Here is a 15,037-nt window from a genome sequence, read left to right as displayed (position 1 = left end):
ACACATGGCGTCGGAGAAGTCATTACAGCTGGCTCGATACCAGTTTGATTGCCTCGCGAAAGGTACGGAGGAGTGCGTCGCTGATTTCGTGGTGCGAGTGAAGCATTCTTCCGTCGCCTGCAAGTTCACGGCAGAGTAGCGTCCAGCTCGGCACAGAGATCGTTTTATTTCTGGTTTCCAAGATGCGAAAATGGTTTCGGCGATTCTGCAGCTGAGGGGTGAAGCCATTACATTTAACTCAGCGGTCGACACGGCCCGAACATCTCCGAGAGTCTGCTCGACAGCTGTAGCAATCACCGGCCACAGCATGCCGGATGGCCCGGGGGCCCACGCGGAGTCACGACCGCCCCGGGACGCACACGTGACCTTCGGTGCGGGCCGGGGCCAGACGTCGCCGTGCGGCTGCACGAGCGGCAAGGTGACCCCGCGGACGTGTTTGGAATGCGGAGGTCGACACCTGCGCCGTGTGTGCCCATTTAAAAACACCGTGTGTTTACATTGTCACAAGGTGGGTCATCTGAAGCGTGTGTGCCGAGGGGCGTTGGACACCATTAAGGTCATGGACGGCGATGTGCGAGGCGACCTCTGCGACCCGGGGCGGAACCGGCAGCCGTTGATGAGCCTGTTTTCAATTGGTCCTGCGGCGGCACGTCCGATGACTGTGGAAATCAAAGTGAACAACACGCCGATCACGTTTCAGGTTGATACGGGAGCGGCGGTGTCAATCATCGGCGAACAGACCACGCATAGACTCAACGACCTGAAGCTTATCAGGTCCGACCTCACACTGTTCACGTACACCCGCGAGAAGATAACGCCAGTCGGGATGGCAGACGTGTCTGTGCGGTACCAAGGGCAGGTCGCCGCGCTTCCGTTGTACGTCGTGCGGGGAAGGGGTCCATCTCTCCTAGGCCGAGACTGGCTGGCCCGCATCAGGCTAGACTGGGCCGCCGTTCACCTTGTGCAACCCGTGCTGAGCTGATGGGAGGATCCGTTGGAGAAGATTCTTCAAAGACATCAAGGTTTGTTTTGCGACGACCTTGGGAAACTCAAGGACGTGCAGGCGAAGCTCTTCCTGAAGGAGGGGGTGGTTCTTCGTTTTTGTAAACCACGTCCGGTGCCATATGCCCTGCGGGACAAGGTCAAGGGTGAACTGGATAGGCTGGAGGCCTGTGGAGTGATCGAACGGGTGTCGTACTCAGATTGGGCCACCCCGGTCGTCACGGTGCTGAAGCGGAATGGAGACGTCCGATTGTGCGGGGATTTCAAGTCCACGGTTAACCCGGGGCTCAGCGTGGAGCAATATCCACTGCCGTCAATTGATGAAATGTATGCACGATTGGCGGGGAGTCAATACTTCACGAAGCTTGATCTGCGTGATGCATATTTTCACCTGCCGATAGATCCCTGGAGTAGCTACCTTTTGGCAATCAACACATGTCAAGGGCTCTATCGATATGCCCGACTCTGTTTTGGAATTGCTTCGGCCCCGGCCTTGTGGCAGAAAGCCATGGATCAGGTTTGCATTGGCCTGCCCGCTCAAACCTACCTGGACGATGTGCTCATTGCGGGGAAAATGGCGGACGAGCACCTTGCGAACACTGCCCAAGTGGTGACGAAGCAAGAAGCGTGCAGCCTGCACTTGAACAGGGACAAGTGCGTGTTCTTCATGCAGCGCTTGGAATACCTCGGGCACATCATCACGCTGGAGGGGCTGCTGAAAGGCCCTCGGAAGGTGGAGGCGATTCAGCACATGCCACCGCCTCGCGAAAAGACGCAGCTGCGCTCGTTCATTGGTATGGCATAGTATTACCAAAGATTTGTTCGCGGGCTCAGCTCACAGCTTGCGCCGTTAACGCGGTTGCGCAGGAAGGACGAGCGCTGGGCCTGGGGGCATGCACACCAGGCGGCGTTCGACCGCGTCAAGCGGCTGCTCACAGAGGATATGGTCCTCGTGCACTACGAGCCTGCGCGTCCGCTCTTATTGGCATGCGACAGCTCTGCATATGGCATCGGGGCAGTGCTCTCCTTCAGGATGGACGATGGTTCCGAGCGGCCTGTTTGTTTTGCATCCCGGACCCTGTCCGCAGCAGATCGGGAATATTCCCAGATCGAGCGCGAGGCTCTCAGCCTCGTCAGGGGTGTGCGGAGGTTTCATCAATACCTGCCGGGGCGGCATTTCACTTTGCAGATGGATCACAAACCACTTCAATTCATCCTGAGACACGAACACGGGGTACCGGTGGTTGCGGCCGCGCGAATACAGCGGTGCTGTCTATTTCTTGCTGCTTACAATTATGATATTCAGTTCCGAAGCACCGAAAAGCATGCGAACTGCGATGGGCTCTCGCACTTGCCTTGCGCGGAGGGTCCAGCTGCGTCTGAGTCGGCCGACCGGGTTGATGTGTTCGCGCTGGGCCAGGTCCAAAGCAGGCCAATCACGGCCAAACAGGTCGCGGTGGAATCGGCTCGTGATCCAGTGCTCGCCCGTGTCGTTCAGGCGATTTATACGGGGAATTGGAGCGACCCGAGGCGGGTCAGGAAACGACCGCGGTACTTGGAGTATTTTGAATGTTGATTGGTTTCGTTTGGTCATGTTATAATTGTCATTTCATCATTAGAATTGTCATTTTACGAGGGGAGGAGTGTGCTGTATCACGTGATTGGGTTTTCGTATATCATGTCTCGCCCGCAAGGGGTGGCAGTAATGTACATCCGGACGCGCAATAAAGCGGAGTGACTGCGAACACTCTCGCTCTCCATGTTCCGCTGCGCCTCGGACATCACAATTACCTGTGAAATAGTGCTGTATGTGCTCCACATAGAGTGACCAAATGTCATTAGCTATGAAATGGTGCTGTATATGCTCCACAATGAGTGATTTAATGTCGTTACCTGTGAAATAATGCTGTATATGTTCCACATAGAGTGATTTAATGTCATTACCTGTGAAATAGTGCTGTATATCCTCCACATAGAGTGACCTCATGTCATTAGCCATGAAATGGTTCTGTATATGTTCCACATTGAGTGATTTCATGTCATTACCTGTGAAATCGTGCTATGTGTCCTCCACATATCGTGACCTCATGTTATTAGCTATGAAATGGTGCTGTCTGCTCCACATTGAGTGATTTAATGTCATTACCTGTGAAATAGTGCTGTATATCCTCCACATCGAGTGACCTCATGTCATTAGCCATGAAATGGTGCTGTATATGCTCCACAATGAGTGATTTAATGTCGTTACCTGTGAAATAATGCTGTATATGTTCCACATAGAGTGATTTAATGTCATTACCTGTGAAATAGTGCTGTATATCCTCCACATAGAGTGACCTCATGTCATTAGCCATGAAATGGTTCTGTATATGTTCCACATTGAGTGATTTCATGTCATTACCTGTCAAATCGTGCTATGTGTCCTCCACATATCGTGACCTCATGTTATTAGCTATGAAATGGTGCTGTCTGCTCCACATTGAGTGATTTAATGTCATTACCTGTGAAATAGTGCTGTATATCCTCCACATAGAGTGACCTCATGTCATTAGCCATGAAATGGTTCTGTATATGTTCCACATTGAGTGATTTCATGTCATTACCTGTGAAATCGTGCTATGTGTCCTCCACATATCGTGACCTCATGTTATTAGCTATGAAATGGTGCTGTCTGCTCCACATTGAGTGATTTAATGTCATTACCTGTGAAATAGTGCTGTATATCCTCCACATCGAGTGACCTCATGTCATTAGCTATGAAATAGTGCTGTATATCCTCCACATCGAGTGACCTCATGTCATTAGCCATGAAATGGTTCTGTATATGTTCCACATTGAGTGATTTCATGTCATTACCTGTGAAATCGTGCTATGTGTCCTCCACATATCGTGACCTCATGTTATTAGCTATGAAATGGTGCTGTCTGCTCCACATTGAGTGATTTAATGTCATTACCTGTGAAATAGTGCTGTATATCCTCCACATCGAGTGACCTCATGTCATTAGCTATGAAATAGTGCTGTATATTCTCCACATAAAGTGACCAAATGTCATAAGCTGTGAAATAGTGCTGCATATGCTCCACATTGAGTGATTTAATGTCATTACCTGTGAAATAGTGCTGTATATCCTCCACATCGAGTGACCTCATGTCATTAGCTATGAAATAGTGCTGTATATTCTCCACATAAAGTGACCAAATGTCATAAGCTGTGAAATAGTGCTGCATATGCTCCACATTGAGTGATTTAATGTCATTACCTGTGAAATAGTGCTGTATATCCTCCACATCGAGTGACCTCATGTCATTAGCTATGAAATAGTGCTGTATATTCTCCACATAGAGTGACCAAATGTCATAAGCTGTGAAATAGTGCTGCATATGCTCCACATCAAGTGACCACTCTTCCTCTTCAGCGTTAAACTCTCCAATCATCCCAAATGTGGCCATGACTTGAGGAAGAGAGAACCAGCCAGTCTCCAAGGCAAAATGGTTTATTATCCTTGTCACCAGATGTTAAGTTATCCCAGAATCGAAATGCTTGTTGTCAATTGGCAAAGAAAAAACACGAGTTCCCAGAATGTCATCGTTCTCCAACAGGCTTTTAATCCGACCACTGCACACCAGGCCCCATCCACGCAGATGCAGACGCAACATCACAATACATCACACATATATATATATATATATATATATATATATATATATATATATATATATATATATATATATATATATATATATATATATATATATATATATATATATATATATATATATATATATATATATATATATATATATATATATATATATATATATATATATATATATATATATATATATATATAGGGAATCTGCCCCCCTGCCCTCCACCCAACCAAATCCCTCACCCACCAACCTCTTCACAGATGATAATTGGAAGCATCGGAGCAACGCTGCGGATTTCTTACAATGCATTATTAACTTAATGGTGATGAGTACTTCCAAGACATCGCGATGAATCATCCCATGTGGTTTGGCTTTTAAATCATAAACTGGACATGTAACATTCAACTACATCATGGAGACCATCGGGGATCTGTCGAGGTTGAATCGCATCATAAATACCCTACTTTACCAGATCTATAGGGAAGTTGGAAACATTGCTTTGGGGATCGAACAAAAATATAACAAAGTAATTAGGCATATGATGGGACCCCAGGCAAAAATGTTCCAGTTTGAGCGATAGTATACGAGAGTAGTTCTCTCGTATACTATAGTTGACAACAGGTCCTACTACAGTAGTCTGCAGAGAATTACTGTCAGAAAGGAATGATGTTTTTGCCTGCGATGGTGGTGAGGACATTGGATTCATACCTTGTTGCATTGTGGAATCCAACACAGTGATATTAATAGTTTTTACTTTTAACATGTTGGAAAACAAACCGGTCCAAGAGAATTCCCATGTTGCTTCCAGATTGTCTGGACAAAAAGCAGTTGGCTCACAAATGACCTTCAAAGACTTGAAGGGAAAATATTATGTTGGGTTCGTCTGCATGAATCCTTAATTGTTGATTTGCTTTCATCATTTAATGTTGTGTCAGAGTGGTGACCCATCCAGGATTGTAACCCTCGCCATGGAAAGTGCTTCGGCAGCAGCGGCACTCTGCATGGACTGTCGACCATGGTTCATGATCTGATTTCATATGACGATGTCGTGAGGATTATTGTGGCCGTTTTAGAGATCTTCATGAAGAGAAGAGTCATGTGATGTGGAAATTCGAAGTATAATCAGAATAAGAGTATCATATGTTTTTTGGAGATCACATCGCTTGAAGATTAAGTTTATCCTTTAAAAGATGCTTTGTACAAAACTAACCCTCTCTCCATCAGACATGTAAAATGAGTTCACATTCCTTGTCGACTTTCAGCTTTAATACTGACGAAAAAAATGGTTCAAAACCAACAAACCTTCTTTAAACCAGAATAAAAGGAAGTACATGCTCTTTTCCAATTCGAAGAAATCTGCCAACAGCACAAACCTTATTAAAATTGATAATGTGCACTAAAGCTTACTTTGTGAATTTTTTAGTAGTGATCCTTCATGATGAACTCACCTGGTCTGACCACATCTCCTTTATCACTAAAACTGTTTCTCATAACAAAAGTATTTTACCGAGGTTATTTACCTTCATTTCTACCCTCAATCACTTTAACCCCTTGAACCCGAGCGGCCGGTTTATCAGCCGCTATTCAAACCTCCATATACCCAAGTGGCCGGTTCACCGGTCCCTATTCAAACCTCCATTTACCCAAGTGGCCGGTTCACCGGTCCCTATTCAAACCTCCATATACCCAAGCGGCCGGTTCACTGTTCCCTATTCAAACCTCCATTTACCCAAGTGGCCGGTTCACCGGTCCCTATTCAAACCTCCATTTACCCAAGTGGCCGGTTCACCGGTCCCTATTCAAACCTCCATATACCCAAGCGGCCGGTTCACTGGTCCCTATTCAAACCTCCATATACCCAAGTGGCCTGTTCACCAGTCCCTATTCAAACCTCTATACACCCAAGTGGCCGGTTCACCGGTCCCTATACAAACCTCCATTTACCCAAGCGGCTTGTTCACCAGTCCCTATTCAAACCTCTATACACCCAAGTGGCCTGTTCACCAGTCCCTATTCAAACCTACATATACCCAAGTGGCCGGTTCACCGGTCCCTATTCAAACCTCCATATACCCAAGCGGCCGGTTCACTGGTCCCTATTCAAACCTCCATATACCCAAGTGGCCTGTTCACCAGTCCCTATTCAAACCTCTATACACCCAAGTGGCCGGTTCACCGGTCCCTATACAAACCTCCATTTACCCAAGCGGCTTGTTCACCAGTCCCTATTCAAACCTCTATACACCCAAGTGGCCTGTTCACCAGTCCCTATTCAAACCTACATATACCCAAGTGGCCTGTTCACCAGTCCCTATTCAAACCTCTATACACCCAAGTGGCCTGTTCACCAGTCCCTATTCAAACCTACATATACCCAAGTGGCCTGTTCACCGGTTCCTATTCAAACCTCCACATACCCAAGTGGCCGGTTCACCGGTCCCTATTCAAACCTCCATATACCCAAGTGGCCAGTTCACCGGTCCCTATTCATACCTCCATTTACCCAAGTGGCCGGTTCACCGATTCGTATTCAAACCTCTATACACCCAAGTGGCCGGTTCACCGGTCCCTATTCAAACCTCCACATACCCAAGTGGCCGGTTCACCAGTCCCTATTCAAACCTCCATTTACCCAAGCGGCCGGTTCACCGGTCCCTATTCAAACCTCCATTTACCCAAGTGGCCGGTTCACCGGTCCCTATTCAAACCTCCATATACCCAAGTGGCCAGTTCACCGGTCCCTATTCATACCTCCATTTACCCAAGTGGCCGGTTCACCGATTCGTATTCAAACCTCTATACACCCAAGTGGCCGGTTCACCGGTCCCTATTCATGCCTCCATTTACCCAAGTGGCCGGTTCACCGATTCATATTCAAACCTCTATACACCCAAGTGGCCAGTTCACCGGTTCCGATTCAAACCTCCATGCACCCAAGTGGCCGGTTCACCGGTCCCTATTCAAACCTCCATATACCCAAGTGGCCAGTTCACCGGTCCCTATTCAAACCTCCATTTCCCCAAGTGGCCGGTTCACTGGTTCCTATTCAAACCTCTACACACCCAACTGGCAGGTTCACCAGTCCCTATTCAAACTTCCATTTTCCCAAGCAGTCCCTATTCAAACCTACATATACCCAAGTGGCCGGTTCACCGGTCCCTATTCAAACCTACATATACCCAAGTGGCCGGTTCACCAGTCCCTATTCAAACCTCCATTTACCCAAGTGGCCGGTTCACCGGTTCCTATTCAAACCTCTATACACCCAAGTGGCCTGTTCACCGGTCCCTATTCAAACTTCCATTTTCCCAAGCAGTCCCTATTCAAACCTACATATACCCAAGTGGCCGGTTCACCGGTTCCGATTCAAACCTCCATACACCCAAGTGGCCGGTTCACCAGTCCCTCTTCAAACCTCCATTTACCCAAGTGGCCGGTTCACCGGTTCCGATTCAAACCTCCATACACCCAAGTGGCCGGTTCACCAGTCCCTCTTCAAACCTCCATTTACCCAAGTGGCCGGTTCACCGGTTCCGATTCAAACCTCTATACACCCAAGTGGCCTGTTCACCGGTCCCTATTCAAACCTCCATTTACCCAAGTGGCCGGTTCACCGGTCCCTATTCAAACCTCCATTTACCCAAGTGGCCGGTTCACCAGTCCCTATTCAAACCTCCATTTACCCAAGCGGCCGGTTCACCGGTCCCTATTCAAACCTCCATATACCCAAGTGGCCGGTTCACCGGTCCCTATTCAAACCTCCATTTACCCAAGTGGCCGGTTCACCAGTCCCTATTCAAACCTCCATTTACCCAAGTGGCCGGTTCACCAGTCCCTATTCAAACCTCCATTTACCCAAGTGGCCGGTTCACCGGTCCCTATTCAAACCTCCATTTACCCAAGTGGCCGGTTCACCAGTCCCTATTCAAACCTCCATTTACCCAAGCGGCCGGTTCACTGGTCCCTATTCAAACCTCTATACACCCAAGTGGCCTGTTCACCGGTCCCTATTCAAACCTCTATACACCCAAGTGGCCTGTTCACCGGTCCCTATTCAAACCTCTATACACCCAAGTGGCCTGTTCACCGGTCCCTATTCAAACCTCTATACACCCAAGTGGCCGGTTCACCGGTCCCTATTCAAACCTCCATATACCCAAGTGGCCTGTTCACCGGTTCCTATTCAAACCTCTATACACCCAAGTGGCCTGTTCACCGGTTCCTATTCAAACCTCCATATACCCAAGTGGCCTGTTCACCGGTCCCTATTCAAACCTCTATGCACCCCAAGTGGCCTGTTCACCAGTCCCTATTCAAACCTCGATACACCCAAGTGGCCGGTTCACCAGTCCCTATTCAAACCTCCATATACCCAAGTGGCCTGTTCACCGGTCCCTATTCAAACCTCTATGCACCCCAAGTGGCCTGTTCACCAGTCCCTATTCAAACCTCGATACACCCAAGTGGCCGGTTCACCAGTCCCTATTCAAACCTACATATACCCAAGTGGCCGGTTCACCAGTCCCTATTCAAACTTCCATATACCCAAGTGGCCGGTTCACCAGTCCCTATTCAAACCTCTATACACCCAAGTGGCCGGTTCACCGGTCCCTATTCAAACCTCCATATACCCAAGTGGCCGGTTCACCAGTCCCTATTCAAACCTCCATATACCCAAGTGGCCGGTTCACCGGTCCCTATTCAAACCTCCATATACCCAAGTGGCCGGTTCACCAGTCCCTATTCAAACCTCTATACACCCAAGTGGCCGGTTCACCGGTCCCTATTCAAACCTCCATATACCTGAGCAGCCAGATTTTTCTCCAGGGAGCCCAAGGTGGAGGAGCCAAAAGTCCAAGGAGCTTCGGGTTCAAAGGGTTAATTTATCTCCCCAATACTGTCCTCTAGTTTTACCTCATCTCATTTATTGTAATATTGTTTGGTTCTCACCAGGAACAATTAATCTTCATTCACTGATTGTTGCTCAAATTTTTATATATTTTAAATTTCTCTCTTGGTTTTAATGGCGTTTTCAGAGCCACAAGGCTTTACTACACCACACACCTCATCACTTCGGCTGGAGCAAACAAGTATGGGAGACTTTATATTGTTTAACTCGTTTCTTTAATTAATTATAAAACAGATTTGAAGAGTCCACTGTGCTTTTGGCTCAATCGGCATTGTTGAAGTGGCATTCCCCACAAATACACAAGGAATACACAAGGACATGAGACAGGTGGAGACCATTCAGCCCATCATGCCTGCACCACACCAAGACCACACCAAATTATCAACACCAACACCAATTTACCAACACCACACCAAGTTATCAACACCAACACGACACCAAATTATCAACACCAAGACCACACCAAATTATCAACACCAACACCAATTTACCAACACCACACCAAGTTATCAACACCACACCAAATTATCAACACCAACACCACACCAAATTATCAACCCCAACACCACACCAAATTATCAACACCAACTCAACACCAAATTATCAACACGAACACCACACCAAATTATCAACACCAACACCACACCAAATTATCAACACCAACACCACACCAAATTATCAACACCAACACCACACCAAATTATCAACACCAACACAACACCAAATTATCAACACCAACACCACACCAAGTTATCAACACCAACACCACACCAAGTTATCAACACCAACACCACACCAAATTATCAACACCAACACAACACCAAATTATCAACACCAACACCACACCAAATTATCAACACCAACACCACACCAAATTATCAACACCAACACCACACCAAGTTATCAACACCAACACCACACCAAATTATCAACACCAACACCACACCAAGTTATCAACACCAACACCACACCAAATTATCAACACCAACACCACACCAAATTATCAACACCAACACAACACCAAATTATCAACACCAACACCACACCAAGTTATCAACACCAACACCACACCAAGTTATCAACACCAACACCACACCAAGTTATCAACACCAACACCACACCAAGTTATCAACACCAACACCACACCAAATTATCAACACCAACACCACACCAAATTATCAACACCAACACCACACCAAGTTATCAACACCAACACCACACCAAATTATTAACACCAACACCAACACCACACCAAATTATCAACACCAACACCACACCAAATTATCAACACCAACACCACACCAAATTATCAACACCAACACGACACCAAGTTATCAACACCAACACCACACCAAATTATCAACACCAACACCACACCAAATTATCAACACCAACACCACACCAAATTATCAACACCAACACCACACCAAATTATCAACACCAACACCACACCAAATTATCAACACCAACACCACACCAAGTTATCAACACCAACACCACACCAAGTTATCAACACCAACACCACACCAAGTTATCAACACCAACACCACACCAAGTTATCAACACCAACACGACACCAAGTTATCAACACCAACACGACACCAAGTTATCAACACCAACACCACACCAAGTTATCAACACCAACACGACACCAAGTTATCAACACCAACACGACACCAAGTTATCAACACCAACACGACACCAAGTTATCAACACCAACACGACACCAAGTTATCAACACCAACACCACACCAAGTTATCAACACCACACCAAGTTATCAACACCAACACGACACCAAGTTATCAACACCAACACGACACCAAGTTATCAACACCAACACGACACCAAGTTATCAACACTAACACCAACACGACACCAAGTTATCAACACTAACACCAACACCACACCAAGTTATCAACACTAACACCAACACCACACCAAGTTATCAACACTAACACCAAGACCACACCCAAGTTATCAACACCAAGACCACACCAAGTTATCAACACCAAGACCACACCAAGTTATCAACACCAACACCACACCAATTTACCAACACCGACACCAATTTAGCAACACCGACACCGACACCAATTTACCAACACCGACACCGACACCAATTTACCAACACCGACACCGACACCAATTTACCAACACCGACACCAATTTACCAACACCGACACCGACACCAATTTACCAACACCGACACCGACACCAATTTACCAACACCGACACCGACACCAATTTACCAACACCGACACCGACACCAATTTACCAACACCGACACCGACACCAATTTACCAACACCGACACCGACACCAATTTACCAACACCGACACCGACACCAATTTACCAACACCGACACCAATTTACCAACACCGACACCGACACCAATTTACCGACACCGACACCAATTTACCAACACCGACACCAATTTACCAACACCAACACTGACACCAATTTACCAACACCGACACCAATTTACCAACACCGACACCGACACCAATTTACCAACACCGACACCGACACCAATTTACCAACACCGACACCGACACCAATTTACCGACACCGACACCAATTTACCGACACCGACACCAATTTACCAACACCGACACCGACACCAATTTACCAACACCGACACCGACACCAATTTACCAACACCGACACCACACCAAGTTACCAACACCGACAACGACACCAATTTACCAACACCGACACCGACACCAATTTACCGACACCGACACCAATTTACCAACACCAACACCGACACCAATTTACCAACACCGACACCGACACCAATTTACCAACACCGACACCGACACCAATTTACCAACACCGACACCGACACCAATTTACCGACACCAATTTACCAACACCGACACCGACACCATTTTACCAACCCCGACCCCAATTTACCAACCCCTACACCAACACCAATTTACCGACACCGACACCAATTTACCAACCCCCACACCGACCCCAATTTACCAACACCGACACCGACACCAATTTACCAACACCGACACCGACACCAATTCACCAACACGGACCCCGACACCAATTTACCAACATCGACACCGACACCAATTTACCAACACCGACACCGACACCAATTTACCAACACTGACACCAATTTACCAACACCGACACCGACACCAATTTATCAACACCGACACCGACACCAATTTACCAACACCGACACCGACACCAATTTACCGACACCGACACCAATTTACCAACACCGACACCGACACCAATTTACCAACACCGACACCGACACCAATTTACCAACACCGACACCGACACCAATTTACCAACACCGACACCACACCAAGTTACCAACACCGACACCGACACCAATTTACCAACACCGACACCGACACCAATTTACCGACACCGACACCAATTTACCAACACCAACACCGACACCAATTTACCAACACCAACACCGACACCAATTTACCAACACCGACACCGACACCAATTTACCAACACCGACACCGACACCAATTTACCGACACCAATTTACCAACACCGACACCGACACCAATTTACCAACACCGACACCGACACCAATTTACCAACACCGACACCGACACCAATTTACCGACACCGACACCAATTTACCAACACCGACACCGACACCAATTTACCAACACCGACACCGACACCAATTTACCAACACCGACACCGACACCAATTTACCAACACCGACACCGACACCAATTTACCAACACCGACACCGACACCAATTTACCAACACTGACACCAATTTACCAACACCGACACCGACACCAATTTACCAACACCGACACCGACACCAATTTACCAACACCGACACCGACACCAATTTACCAACACCGACACCGACACCAATTTACCGACACCGACACCAATTTACCGACACCGACACCAATTTACCAACACCGACACCGACACCAATTTACCAACACCGACACCGACACCAATTTACCAACACCGACACCGACACCAATTTACCAACACCGACACCGACACCAATTTACCAACACTGACACCAATTTACCAACACCGACACCGACACCAATTTACCAACACCGACACCGACACCAATTTACCAACACCGACACCGACACCAATTTACCAACACCGACACCGACAGCAATTTACCAACACCGACACCGACACCAATTTACCAACACCGACACCGACACCAATTTACCAACACCGACACCGACACCAATTTACCGACACCGACACCAATTTACCAACACCAACACCGACACCAATTTACCAACACCGACACCGACACCAATTTACCAACACCGACACCGACACCAATTTACCGACACCAATTTACCAACACCAACACCGACACCAATTTACCAACACCGACACCGACACCAATTTACCAACACCGACACCGACACCAATTTACCGACACCGACACCAATTTACCAACACCGACACCGACACCAATTTACCAACACCGACACCGACACCAATTTACCAACACCGACACCGACACCAATTTACCAACACCGACACCAATTTACCAACACCGACACCGACACCAATTTCCCAACCCCGACACCGACACCAATTTACCAACACCGACACCGACACCAATTTACCAACACCGACACCGACACCAATTTACCAACACCGACACCGACACCAATTTACCAACACCGACACCGACACCAATTTACCAACACCGACACCGACACCAATTTACCGACACCGACACCGACACCAATTTACCGACACCAATTTACCGACACCGACACCTATTTACCAACACCAACACCGACACCGACACCAATTTACCAACACCGACACCGACACCAAGTTACCAACACCTTCACCAAATTATCAACACCAACACTACACCAAGTTATCAACACCAACACCGACACCAATTTACCAACACCAACACCGACACCAATTTACCAACACCGACACCAATTTACCAACACCGACACCGACACCAATTTACCAACACCGACACCGACACCAATTTACCAACACCGACACCGACACCAATTTACCAACACCGACACCGACACCAATTTACCAACACCGACACCGACACCAATTTACCAACACCGACACCGACACCAATTTACCAACACCGACACCGACACCAATTTACCAACACCGACACCGACACCAATTTACCAACACCGACACCGACACCAATTTACCAACACCGACACCGACACCAATTTACCAACACCGACACCGACACCAATTTACCAACACCGACACCGACACCAATTTACCAACACCGACACCGACACCAATTTACCAACACCGACACCGACACCAAGTTACCAACACCTTCACCAAATTATCAACACCAACACTACACCAAGTTATCAACACCAACACCGACACCAATTTACCAACACCAACACCGACACCAATTTACCAACACCGACACCGACACCAATTTACCAACACCGACACCGACACCAATTTACCAACACC

The sequence above is a fragment of the Eptatretus burgeri genome, chromosome 14 (assembly GCF_056783735.1).
Source record: "Eptatretus burgeri isolate ZD-2024b chromosome 14, Ebu_testis_v1, whole genome shotgun sequence".
Classification (NCBI taxonomy): domain Eukaryota; kingdom Metazoa; phylum Chordata; class Myxini; order Myxiniformes; family Myxinidae; genus Eptatretus; species Eptatretus burgeri.
Note: the sequence above shows the minus strand (reverse complement) of the source record.